Consider the following 12880-nt stretch of genomic DNA (forward strand, 5'->3'; position numbering starts at 1 on the left):
ATACTCAAAAAGGAAGTGTGTGTGTGTAATTTATTTTTATTTAGTAGTCCCCAAACTAATTTTACCCTGTTTTTCTCCCAATTTGAAATATCCAGTTGTATTTTAGGCTCAGCTCACCACTGTCACACCTGCACTGACTCAGGAGCGTTAGTCAGCCGCTTCTTTTCACTCTGTAGGCCCGCCAAGCAGCCAACCCAGAGCTACAGCGTCTGAGGACAATGCAGCTCTGGGCAGCTTACAGGCAAGCCCACAGGCGCCCGGCCAGACTACAGGGGTTGCTAGTGCGCGGTGAGCCGAGGACACCGCTGGCCGACCTAAGCCATCCTGCACTTCACGCGCAGTGCTTTTACCGGATGCGCCACTCGGGAGCCCCCAAAGGAAGTATAATTTAGATTTTTATTACTATATTATAAACTGTTAATGCAAAAGCTTTGTTTTTACAGTTGGTTATTAGTTATCAACATAGAAAATTGTGTCAAACTCCTTAAATTAGGTCTTTTGAAAATTGCCAAAATGGTCACCTGAAGGTCCTTGAAATTTGTTTCAGAAAAACTGCATTTTCGACACTTGGTTGAGTTAAGCAGACACTGTGTATATGATTTTTGCAGGTTTTATAAAATTGAATATGTGAATTGGGCATACATGTAAAGGGTTTGATCAGTAACATTTCAAAAACGGTGTTTGTTAACTAGCCTCGTGATTTTTTTTTTTTTTTTTCAGGTCGGTCCATCTGGTAAAATAAGTTTTAAGTGAAGTAATATCTGAATTTTATTTTTTTTATGAAGTCAAGTTCAAATTTGCTTCTGAAAGTGGTCCAAGATTGCTGCAGAATGCATCTCAGAACATGTACAATCCAGCCTTCTAGGGGGCTAGGGCCTTTTGGGATAGCCACTGAGCACATACAAACATACAATAAAATCCACTTCCTGAGGAAGAGTTGCCCAGACACAGATAAAGAGCCACTCATTGAAAAGCTTAGGATAGGTGTGTTCTCAATTCCGTGTATTCTCAATTCCCATTCTCATTTATCAGTTAATCTAATCTACCTTATTGGACAACTGTCTTTTTTCAACAATTCTGGAGGCTCTTTACCTGAAACACTGTTCTCTTTCACCTCGGCACAGCACAGGGGACATTTAAAAAGGTGTTGCACACACTCAGTGTTGTTGGCTGGCAGTGTCCTTCTCACGGTGCACAACACAGGCACACATTGTTCTGCTGTGTAGCGAAACACCAGGTGACGGCAGCTATGCTTAGAACGAGAGGGATTTGCCTGCGGTGAGTTTTCAGAACAGCCGCATTTTGGTTTGCTCTGCTCTGCTGTAGACACACCTTCATTTCATGCAAAAAAAAAGACCTCCCTCCCTCAGATTGCCTGTCTGTATCCAGGGGTGGAGTTAACATTTTCTCAAAGTTGTTCACCTACGTTTACTGCAGATAAGCAGCTGTTTGTAAAGGAATAAAAACTAAACTGGTAAGAATAACCTTTTTTTTTTTTTTTTTTTAATTAACTTACCCTGTAAAGAAAAAATATATATATATATATAATACTTTTTTATGTTTTCTGTTTCATTGTTAGAAGATCCACATTGCTGTCAAAAGGGGGCTGTATAATTTACCTTGCTTTTAAAGATCTGATGTGATCAGAGAAAAGATTCCAATGAGTCTGGTATGTGTACACACCCAGTCCTGCAAGTTGGTAACTGCTGGCTAGATGTGAAACAGGAGAACATGTTTAGAAGTGTTGCAGAAGATTTTGTGGTAACCTACACATTGTTTAATGGATTAAGTTATTCTACTGTATTAAATGCAGAGAACTTTTGCAGTAGTTATTGCTCTGCTGCATACTGCCTAAACAAATGAAATAAATTAAAAAAAAAACAAAAACATAGAAAATGCATTTGGTTATTAATACTTTGTCCTGCAACAACATATATGGTGCCTTAAAATGTTATAAATAGTCCATAATTGTTTTTGTGTTGGTGTATGTTGTTTAATTTACATTGCAAATTGCAAGTTTGGAATTATTATTTTTTTTTTTACTATGCTTTCTACAATATTTTTTGCATAGGTTTTGTGCATTTTTTTAATACAATGCTCTAGAAGCAGACTAGTATTATGAAGTCTCATTAAAAGTACTTCAGTAAGACTTACTTGAACTGTGTCTTTTATTATAGAAATGTTTTGCCAGTGCTAGATTTTATACAAGCTTAAGGTTTATTGGATAATTCATTAGAATGACATATTGTCTAGAAGTATAAACATATATATATTTGTAAGCAAATCCCAGCAGTTAATTATAAAAAGTGCTGTATTTTATAGAGCAATAGAAATGGACCTGTGTGTACTGTAGTGTTATAAGAAGTTGCTTGGCCCATGACAACTTATACAGAACAAAAGCTGAGTTTCAGCCAAAGGCTAAATAACCCTAAAATGGGTCTGCTTCTTTCTTTGTCATGCAAAGCTACTGATGTATTTTCACAATGCTCAGAGGTACAGTAGCCCTTAATGGATCCCACAGACTTTACAAAGAAATTGCCATGTGGCTTACTTGAGTCTTATTAATAATTAACACAACAGGGTGTTCTGTGCTGCTGCCTCCAGGAAGTACTTGTCGGTGAGATGCTGTATCTCTGTGTACAATCTAATACAAATATTCTGGCACAGTGTGTTTGGGGTGTGAACTCATTGCATGATTTATAGCTATTCATTGTTGGTAATAAGGGCAGAAATTTAGACTCTTATAACAGTAATGTTAATACATTGACTGAACAGCCCCTTCTTACCTGTCAGCTTTAAAAGTCACTTTAATGCATTGACGAAACAGTCTTCTCCTTCACACACTAAACATGTGCACACTTATTATATGTAAGAACATATAATAAGAGTATGTGCACATTCTCAACCACTGGAAATGCTTTGTTTATCAGTTTCTTATACTTCAACACTACACCATGTACAATGTGTATGTATATATTTACATTTGATATAATTGTCAACACATGAATAATAGGGGTGTGGACTGTGGTATTGATATAAGGGGACTGTTTTAACACGCTCACTGCTAATATTCATTCTGATTCAGTTCCTTATCCATATAAAAAAATGTGTGCTGTAGTTATTTAAAAAATTGTAGTGGTATTTTTTGGTACAATTGTGCAGCTAAATTGTTTTTTCAATACCTCTCATCAGACAACGTTGCCCATAGATGTGCTTTTTTATTCTTGTTAACTAAAATATGTAAACCTTTTATGCACCATTAAAACTATACATGTTCAATTAGTAGGACCCAGTACAACCCCCTGCCATTTTCAGCTTCTGGTGTCTCCTAAACCATATGGGTGCCGATTTCATATTTTCAGTGTTACTACTTAGGGTGGGGTGGGATGTAACACTTACCATCACTAACGTGTGACCTACAGTAACATGGGTGCCATATTGGGGTCATCAAACTTACTGTGTTCTGGGTGAAAGACTCAACTCTTTGAGATAGTGGCTTCATACCCGTTACACAACTGTATTCTGTGGTTCTCTAGGTTTGATTGTGGGTCTCATGAAAACCTCTTCATTTCATTATTAAAAAAGCTGCCATTGCCAGCTTGTCAAAGCCTGATATGTCAGAAGTAATGTTAATGTCGTGTGCACAGCTACCTTTTTGGGATTTTAGATAATTTTTTTGTAACCTCTGAACATATCAGTCATATAGATTTTTTGCACCATGTTTACAACCAAGGTACATAATGTCTTAATGTACCCAAATTATAAAGAATGCAAAAAAAAGGATACAAAATGTACTGGGTGGGTGCCATTACTCTGTGAATAGATCCCCTGGTGCTGTCAAGACTCAATGAATGACTCCTCGGCTTGAATGACTATTTATTATTATTTTTAGAAGACTTTTTTTTTTGCTAAGCCATCATCTCTTATGATGATGGGATAGTACTGGATGGGGATGAGTTTTTAACTGGAAACATTTTCACATTTGTATTGTAATTCTAATTATTATTATTGTAGTATTGTTATGTTCATTATGTTGGTCACAGTATTTTATTTATTTATGCATGTATTGTTTTTAAGAGTGTCTTGGGAGTTTGCCAATCAGTAGAACAGCATGTGTAAAAGTGTGACTTCTGTTGGCATTTTCAGTCCTGTTAATTAACATGCCCTCGCAATAAATACAATTCAGACCATCACATGGTAGTTCCAGCATTCCATACATTGTCAGTGCTATAATTTTTGTTTTGCCAGTTAAACAATTGCCTTTATTAAAGCATTTTACAGTGCAACCCAATACTTTATCAAACTGTCACAATCCCATACACCCTTTCACGGCGCACAACTCTGATCATTGTAAAAAGCCTCAACATGGCTTTGCTGAAAATAACAGTAATCCAATAGTTTTACTGTATAACTGCAAACATGGGTAATATACAATAATTTTGTATTGAGGACTGCATGACAAGACCACTTGTGTTGCTTCCACTGACATGTTTTTAGAGCAGTCCTGTAAATGTTAGTCACAAATGACCAATCACTGTGGCTCTGGACCCTCTAGCAGCACTGCACTGGCCTTTGGGGTCTAGTGATTTGCCATCTATAGTAAAGGTAGTTCCAAGACCTGTGTTTACGCCCTCTTTACTAACTTTACATTCCTGTACAGGGGAAGGTGTATGAGTTTGTCAGCTCTCCACAGCCACACCTACTATTGCTAAAAACTCAAACCATTTAAGCTGGCAACTCCAGATTTTCAGTGTTGTGAGCAAAACTCTAATGGCACCCTGTGACGCTCTGAAATATTACCTTCATTGCTCAAAACTCAGGTGTATTCTCTATTCTCTGTTTGTAGGTGTTTTTCCAAGACAAGTGAACCCTTTTTAATTAGTTTATTTGCAAAGCTGCTTCTGTCGGTGTCAAAGCCTTGTTTCTATACCAATGTTGTCCAGTAAAATTCAATCTTTCCACTGCTGCATTGCTATAAACTATACAACAGGCCACATGCTTTGCCATAGAGTCTTTATAGTTGTAGACGGTTATATTCATTGATTCTCTTAATAGAGTTCCATTACAGTTGGTGTCCAATGAACATTAACCATGTCGTGCCAAATTGTTTTCAACCACTGGATATATTAATGATGCAATCTTTTTCACATTTTGATTTTACTTCATGTTTACAAACCATTTAATCTGATATGACATGCCAAATTAGGTTATGCTGTTGGGTTATTGTTGTTCACGAAAACTCACATTTGTCGTTCTCGTTAGTTTAACAAAGCTTACAAAATGTTCTGATGGTCTTTTTTTTCCCCCCTCCCACTTTCACTTTTGCAGCTGTCTGTCTTCATTAGTTGTGCTGATTTGTAATAGTTAACTGTTGTATTTGTTTATTCTTGCTTATTTACCGTTTAAAAAATCTTGTTTGTTTGGTTACATTTACTTCCTATTTTTCCAACTTCATGTAATATTGATCAGGCACACAGTTTCACAGCATCCGTAACCTTTACACCTAGGAGATACAGGGCACCCTCCTGCTGAGTGACAAAGTACTCCGGCAGAAAGTTCTTCATGGTGAAGTGATACATAAACAGTCAAGGCCTTGAATTTTTATTTCCCATTGCTTCGTCCATCATGTAGAACATAAAAATAAAGAAATTAAACATTACCTTTTTTTCCCCAGTAGTAGTTAGAAACAACAAATTAATCTGGAAACTAACCAAACTAGCGGTAGTTTGGTAGTTGCTTTGTAATACTGTACTGCTACAGTATAATGAAGTAATACTATGAAGTGATTCCCATTATTACTGTATACTGTGCACATTCCGATAGTTACTGCATAAAAGTCATTGGCAGATGTAAAGCCTGCTGTCCTTTTTTCTTATATCTATACCAGTGATAAGCTCAGGCTAGCTGACGCACAGTTAGACACAATTGTGACCTTTCATACAAAAAGCATTTCATAATGTAAGCATGGAAGAATAGGCCAGCACTTGACGACACTGCTATGATGTGTTGTGTACTGTATGAATACAATCTTGAGATTCTCCATGTCTGGTGCCATACCTAACGGTATACTAATACCTACCGATACTATACTTGTCAAAGTGAGAATTTCAATCACTTGGCTCTACAGTCCAAACTGAGCAAGTCAGTAATTGTTTATGCTTCACGTGCTTGTATTTAATAGTGATTAGTGAAACACAGAAATAGACTGAATGAGTTGACCTAGCCTACATCATTAGGACTGTCACAGGCAAGAATAAAATACCCTTGTTGCATAGTAAAATAAGTGTTGACCCCTTCAGTGCAAATGTGATCAGTCAAACTGACTATCGGGGGGTGTACATAAATTTCCATTACATGAGAGTTTAAAACTTCATGCCGATTTGAACTCGGGTCTCGTCAAGATAAGCGCCAACTAAGAAAATAGAAAGAAAGCAACGCTGCTGTACAGGTAAGTAAGCTCGGCTGAGTTGAGTGTGTGATGGAGGGGGGGGTGATGCTGGGATGCCAGAATCACTTTTGAGCCCTCTTGGTGTTGTGGGCTAGTCAACGAAACACCGAGGATGGAAGGTGCCCACTTGAAGACCCCAGAGATGTAACCTACTTAGCTCAATCCAGACGGTTGTCATGCTGATGCGCTGGAGGCAAAATGAGCTGATCCCTGGAGCCAGCATTACACTTCAGCAATCAACACCAGACAGAAGGATATCTACATCGTCAGATGGAAAACAACGCAAATGGATGGAGATGCAGATGGATCACATTAGTTTACTGCAAAGCTGCGTCTTAGTTGGTGCTTATCTTGGCGTGAGCCGAGTTGAAATCAGCATGAAGTTCAACATCTACTCTCATGTAATGGAAATCTTAGCTTTACAGTAAACTAGTGTGATCCATCTGCATCTCCATCCATTTGCTTTTCCTTTCATCTGATGATGTGGATATCCTTCTGCCTGTTGATGGCTGAAGTGTAATGCTATATCAGCTTATTTTGCCTCCCACTGTCTGTTTTCAACACAGGGGTACATTTATCGGGTGACTCTACTAATGTAATTTCCACCCAGACCTTGGTGCACTTAAACTCCTCGGTTAGAACGGAGCCTGGTAGCTGCAGTATTCCTTTACCCTGAAGTTTCACTCTGAGGCAGCTTGGAACTCCCAACCATTTCCTGACATATGAACTGATTAAAGCTTCCAGCTTCTCCTCAGTTATTGGCCACAGCAGCCTCAACAGTAGACCAAACTAAAAGAACCAGAGTTTGTTTGTCTGGTAAAGCACTGCTGTTTATGCTCTTCAACCCCCACTGCTTGTTGTCTAACTTCTCCCACACAAACTCTGTCCTTTAGATCCTCGTCGTACTATCTCCCAAGGCTTTTCACTGGCTTCTCAGACACTTGGTATTGCCTCACCATCAATGAACCTTTTATCTACTACTTTACCTTTTTAATTATGGGTATGCTCCTTGATTTAGTGGGATTGAATTGCATTCGTGCCCATTCAATATTATTGGTTAATTTGCCCAATAACCGATTTAGTGCAGGCTACTGTTAGTCATGCCATTTTTTTTTTCCACTGGTAAATAACTTCTGTACAAATTTCAATGGTTCTTTATAAAAGTTAGTTCTCGCACGTTCTTTCTTTTTGTAGCATTTCCATAGGCGCTCAGCTCTGCACAGTGTTGCAAACATATCTTTTATGACCCTTTTGTAACAGTTTGAGTCCCTCCTTTTGACTTTGTTGTGCTCTTCTCCATTGCTTCCTCAGCGTTCAATCTCCTGCTGCCATCTAGACTTTCCAGGAATAGTTTGTACGTTCTTTCCTTTTTCAACTCCAAATCTCTCGCTTCCATATGTGTAGACGATGTCTCCAAATTTATCCAGCTTCTTTTCAACTATTCCACTTAACCTTTCCAAAGTAAAACGGAGATCAGTGTTTAGTGTGTCCCACACAGTTTTCTCACAAGCTCTTGGCCATTTAACTCCAGGCTTGTGCCCATTGAGGTTCTTTTCTCTCTTATGCTGGTTTGTCTGACTGGGTTCACAAGGATCATTAGGTTCATCACTAGCTGTATCCATGCAAGTTCTCACATCTATGACAGGTGTGCTGGTATCCTTGCTTCCTGTTGCTGGAATTCATTTGACTGACTTTGTAAGAAGTACTGATCAATGTCCCTTCTCCCTCACGCATTTCATTCTCCCTTGATGAATATTCAAACCCCTGACAGCTGTATAGTGCTAAAGATGACTCAGGGCTTTAGTTGTGTAAAATGGCTTTCCTCTTAGAAAGGTGACCTGTTTTGTTCTATGGTGTTTACGGTACAACATACCACAGGCAGGGATTTTGTTGCAGATATGCTGCTTTTGGTTTTTGTGAATCTCCGACTTCAATATCCTCTTTGCCAGCATTGGTTAGATAGACAAAGAATATGTATACAGGTCCATAGAGTGCAGCATACAATGGGAAATGGCTTCTTAAACATGTGATTCGGTCATTGTGGTTTACATGCACAGAACAGGCTTATTTCATTTTTAAAAATAATAAAAACTTGGCACCAAGCAATTCAAATGAATCCCGATTTTAATAAACGTTTGAGTCTGCTTTAAAAATGAGGAAAATACCTTTTTGTGAAGTGCTTAATTTCAGTTTTCAAATGAATTACTCCGTCTGTGATTTTTTTATTTATTTTTTTTTAAAACTCTGTTCCTCAAGTCTGTCCCCTAGGTCAGCGTTTCCCTGCCCTGTTCGTGGCGGCACATCGTGTGTGCTGGTTTCTGTTTAACTGGGCATTTTCCTGTTATTTTCAAGCTCTTAGTTTGTTGATACGGTTCAGTTAAGCAATTGAGCGCAGCGTTGGAACGAAACCTCCCAGAACAGGGTTGGGAAACACTGTCCTAGGTTCTACAGATAATCTTATGCACTTCAAAACTATTAGTTATTTTCTATGGCATTTAATCGCTGCATACATTTTCTTCCAGTGCAGGGCGGGTATATAATGTAGCTAGAAATTGTACCTTGTCATATTCTTTGTCTTGAGCTTTTGGGCTGTTTCAACATTGTCAGCCTTTCACTTAGGGATGGGTCGGTATACCGGTTTTTCGGTTTAGGTACATTACGGTATTAATACAGTTCATTTTATTTAAAACCGCAATTATTGTAATTCCTTTATACAACGGTTAACGCATTTAACTGCAAACACGCTGCTTCTAAATCAAGCAATGTTAGTTGCAGCCTTAGCAAAGTGTCTGAGGAAGATCTTTTTGTGAACTAATACTGTATTTTGATAATGGTATGGAAGGAAACTCAACGACACAGAATACACGTTTCAATGGCTGCGTTGTTACCCAGAACTTGCTGCTCTTGGCTGCTGTCTTTCTAACATCACACACAGCTTTTAGAGAAACACCTTCTCCAAACCTTGCAGCATAGCATACATTTCAACGTCCTATATTTACATTTGTCTAGATCAACCGTCAGTTTAATGTAATTGATCATTTATCACAACTTTAGTACATTATGTTTATTGACAAGGCTGTTCACGGCTTCATTGTATAATAACAAAATGTCATTCGCCTCCGCTAACAAGGTGGCAGCAGTAGTTTTAGTGGTTATTTGCATTACAATTAGCAGGTCACTCGTGATCTCAGCATCGTCCCTCTGGTTCACAGCCGCAGTCAGCCTCCCGCAGTAACATTTCAAAGCTGCGCTGGGCTATGCATAATCTGCACAGATTTCTGTGGCTGCTGAGTGACGTCTGCAGCGCATTCTGTGATTCTGTGCAGAACTGCGGAAATCTGCGCTGTAAACAAAGTATGAATTTATTTATTTAATTTTATACGTTAAAATATTTTAACAAACTACAGCACCAGTCTTACAGCACCTAATCTTAATACTGTTGTAGTATTTTTTATTTTTTTTTAATTCTGATTGGCTTTATAAAGAAACGTACCAAGTTATTTGGCATAGTACAATACTAAATACCAAATGTTTAAATCATTCCATGAAAGAAAGTGTGTTTTGTTGGTTTTATTTTTGTGAATTACAGTAATTTAAGTGATTTGCATTAGTCTTTCTTCATTTTAGCCTATATTTTATAACTTGCATGATGTACTGTATACCGTGATATTAAGGTTACCACGGTATTTTTTTTTAACGGTTATCATACAGTGCAAATTTTATACCGTCCCATCCCTACTTTCAATCCTGAATCTTTTTTGGAGAGTGTTCATTTATCTTGGTTTGTATTCATCTTGGTTTGTTTGTACCAGCTACTAGTAAGTCTTTTCAGCATGAAGTATGTTAGACCTGTTATTATGCTCAACTACACTAATATAATCTAGTGGTTTTTAAATAGAACATGTAACCAAATGTTATTGATTATGCAATGAAGAGACAAATTGTAATTTTCTGAGAGAAAAAATACAATTGTAACTATTAAATTGCAAACAACTTTGAAGGAAGGAGCAGTTTGAAAAAGTTGTCTTTGCTCTTCCTTCAAAATATGGCTGTTTTTGATTCATACTGGTTGATGCAGGTGTTGATTTGTGTTACATTTGTAGAGAGAATTAAAAAAAACAAAACAATAAATAAACAAGTCATCAAGTCTGTAGTTTTGGTTAAAGTCTGACAGCATTGTCTGCTTTATCAGGGGTCTGAGTTCAGCTGCACAATGCTATTCTCTGTTGTTCTTCTAATCAAAATGTAAGGAATATTGCTGCGTACACTTCCTGATGCGGCAACACTTGGATCTTGTTGAGTAGAGGCAGGAACACATTCGGAGGAGAAGGGCAAGACGAAGAAGACCCTGCATATTCAATCCCAGGGTCACTTTGTTTGGGATGCCAAAGGATGCGGTGCTAAAGCATTATCGTCAAACTCCACAATTTAGGGATGAGCTAGACCTCAGCGTCAGTCTAGGGACTGCTATCCCTTCACATGTGAAAGTGCAGGGGTCCTAAAACCGGCACGCTTTTCCTTTGTGAATGAAACATGCAACAATAAAGTGCTCAGAATAATTTCCCAGCAGGCTAAAGGTTAATAGAGGACTACCACAGCCAATTTAGCTTAACGAGAGTGTATCAAGAAATACCAAACGACTAAAATTCAGTGACAAACATTTTGACAAAGTATTTTCCAGTGTTTTCAAATGGCATTGAAAAAAACTCTGAGTAAAAATGCCTTAAGCCTTGTATGAAAAGTGGGTCATTGCAGCTAAAGTACACGTTTAAGGAAATGCCTGCTTCAGATTCTTTAAGCCAGTGTCTTAACATTTTTGGTTTCACCCAATGGAATGCCTTTAAGAATTCTGTTCAGCAGATACACCTTGTGGAGTATCTTGTGACAGTCAGTCTGGGTTCTGAACAGGATTTCTGAAGAGTTGGTTTACAGTTTTTCTGCAGAGTAGTGGTTAATAATGAAATGTAATAGTAAACACACAAAACTTGACAGGTGGTTATGGGTGAAATTACTTTTGATTTATTGTTTTCTAATACATGCAACTAGCACCACCGGCTATATGAATAGTATTAGTGTAAATGCTCCAGATAATTTCATTGATCGTTGGAATTTTCCATTGCTGTTGAAGTGGTTTTCTTATTTAAGATTATTTTGACAAACAAAATTAATGAACAAATCACACAATTTTTGTTTCAAACATAACCTCAGTCATACAACAGCCTAGCAATATCACACAGACCAATGTTAAAGTAAAAAAAAAAAAAAGTTCCAGTAGAAAATGTAAAAGGAGGCTACAGTACATAAATATGAGCACTATATTTAGGGAGTGTGCATAAGAGGAATGAAAGTATTGGCTTATCTGCTTTCAGAAATCAGGCTGCTGTATTGACAATACGTTTCCTCAACAGTAGGTTACTACATAAATGGTGTTTATGGAAACATGGTAAAGTAAGACTTTCTTTTAAAATAGCTTTGATGGTACCGTACAACGAAAAGGAAAAAAATATCAAAATAAACTAGGCTTTCGATTTACATAATATGAAGCTCACAAGTGAGGACCACAAACTTCCTGCACTGGCTTATACTCTTGCCGTGAAAGATTGAGGCAGTCTCATTTGCGTGGCACTATACAGACTTGCCATTTTAGAGGAATTTAGTTCTGCTTGATATAGTTCCCCTTCCTTCAGTAGTATAGTATTATTTATATTACAAAAGTGCAGGCATGGCATTCAGCCAATCAAGGGCCCTTTTTGGAATGTAAACAGTGTATGCAGGATTAGGCTGAAGATGAAAAGAGAATTCTCGACAAAAGAGAGAGAGATTGCCAGTAAGATACTGGGGGCTAGCCACAGACCAGCTTGCGTCATACATAAGAAGGTATTGTAACTGTTGGTTGTGTGTATGCAGCTTCATTTCATGTGTGTTTCATACTAGTGAATGTTACATTTTAGTTTACACTAGATGAAGCCAGATAAAAGAAAATGTTTGGTGTTTGAGAGGAAGCTGCTGAAAACTGCATCGAGAGGTAAGAATTGTTGTATTGCACGGTGTTTAAGTTTAAGTGAATGACAAAAGTGCCTCATGGAACTAGAGCAGATTGTCCTGGGTTACATTTTTATTATTCATCTTTAAAAGTAAATCTTTTGAAACTTTTTTTTTCTTTATAAATGGAGTTCAGCATGGTCATTGCAATATTTTCTTTATCAAAGACAACTGAAACATGCTTCCAGTTTGTTTTCTCACTAGAGCATTTTGCATCATCAGCCTAGACCAGTAATCAAAATAGTCCCGGTCTCTTAACCTTAATCTTGCATTGGTGATGCAAAAAGCCCTTGAGGAAATACCGATACGTTTTAGTGGTCTTTAGTAGGAAACATATTTCTATGAACCATCCTGAACAATAAATCTCAAGGTCTGATGCTGTTGGCAGCC

The 12880-nt window shown here is 37.7% G+C and overlaps 1 protein-coding gene across 4 annotated transcripts in view; it reads left to right on the forward strand.

Moving 5' to 3' along the window:
* The window catches only part of LOC121317961 (ras-related protein Rab-27B-like), a 66995-nt gene that overhangs the window by 33518 nt on the left and 20597 nt on the right, over positions 1–12880 (forward strand). Inside the window, exons 1-2 of one of the 4 annotated variants that reach the window (XM_041254069.1) lie at positions 1375–1474; positions 1580–1669. The exons of 1 other annotated variant lie outside the window; for it this stretch is intronic. The gene's annotated coding sequence lies outside the window, so the exon portion shown is untranslated. Of the gene's footprint in view, positions 1–1372; positions 1475–1579; positions 1670–12387; positions 12474–12880 lie in introns of those variants that run through there. 2 more of the 4 variants (XM_041254060.1, XM_041254086.1) reach the window with 2 other exon arrangements.

The sequence above is a fragment of the Polyodon spathula genome, chromosome 1 (assembly GCF_017654505.1).
Source record: "Polyodon spathula isolate WHYD16114869_AA chromosome 1, ASM1765450v1, whole genome shotgun sequence".
Lineage (NCBI taxonomy): Eukaryota > Metazoa > Chordata > Actinopteri > Acipenseriformes > Polyodontidae > Polyodon > Polyodon spathula.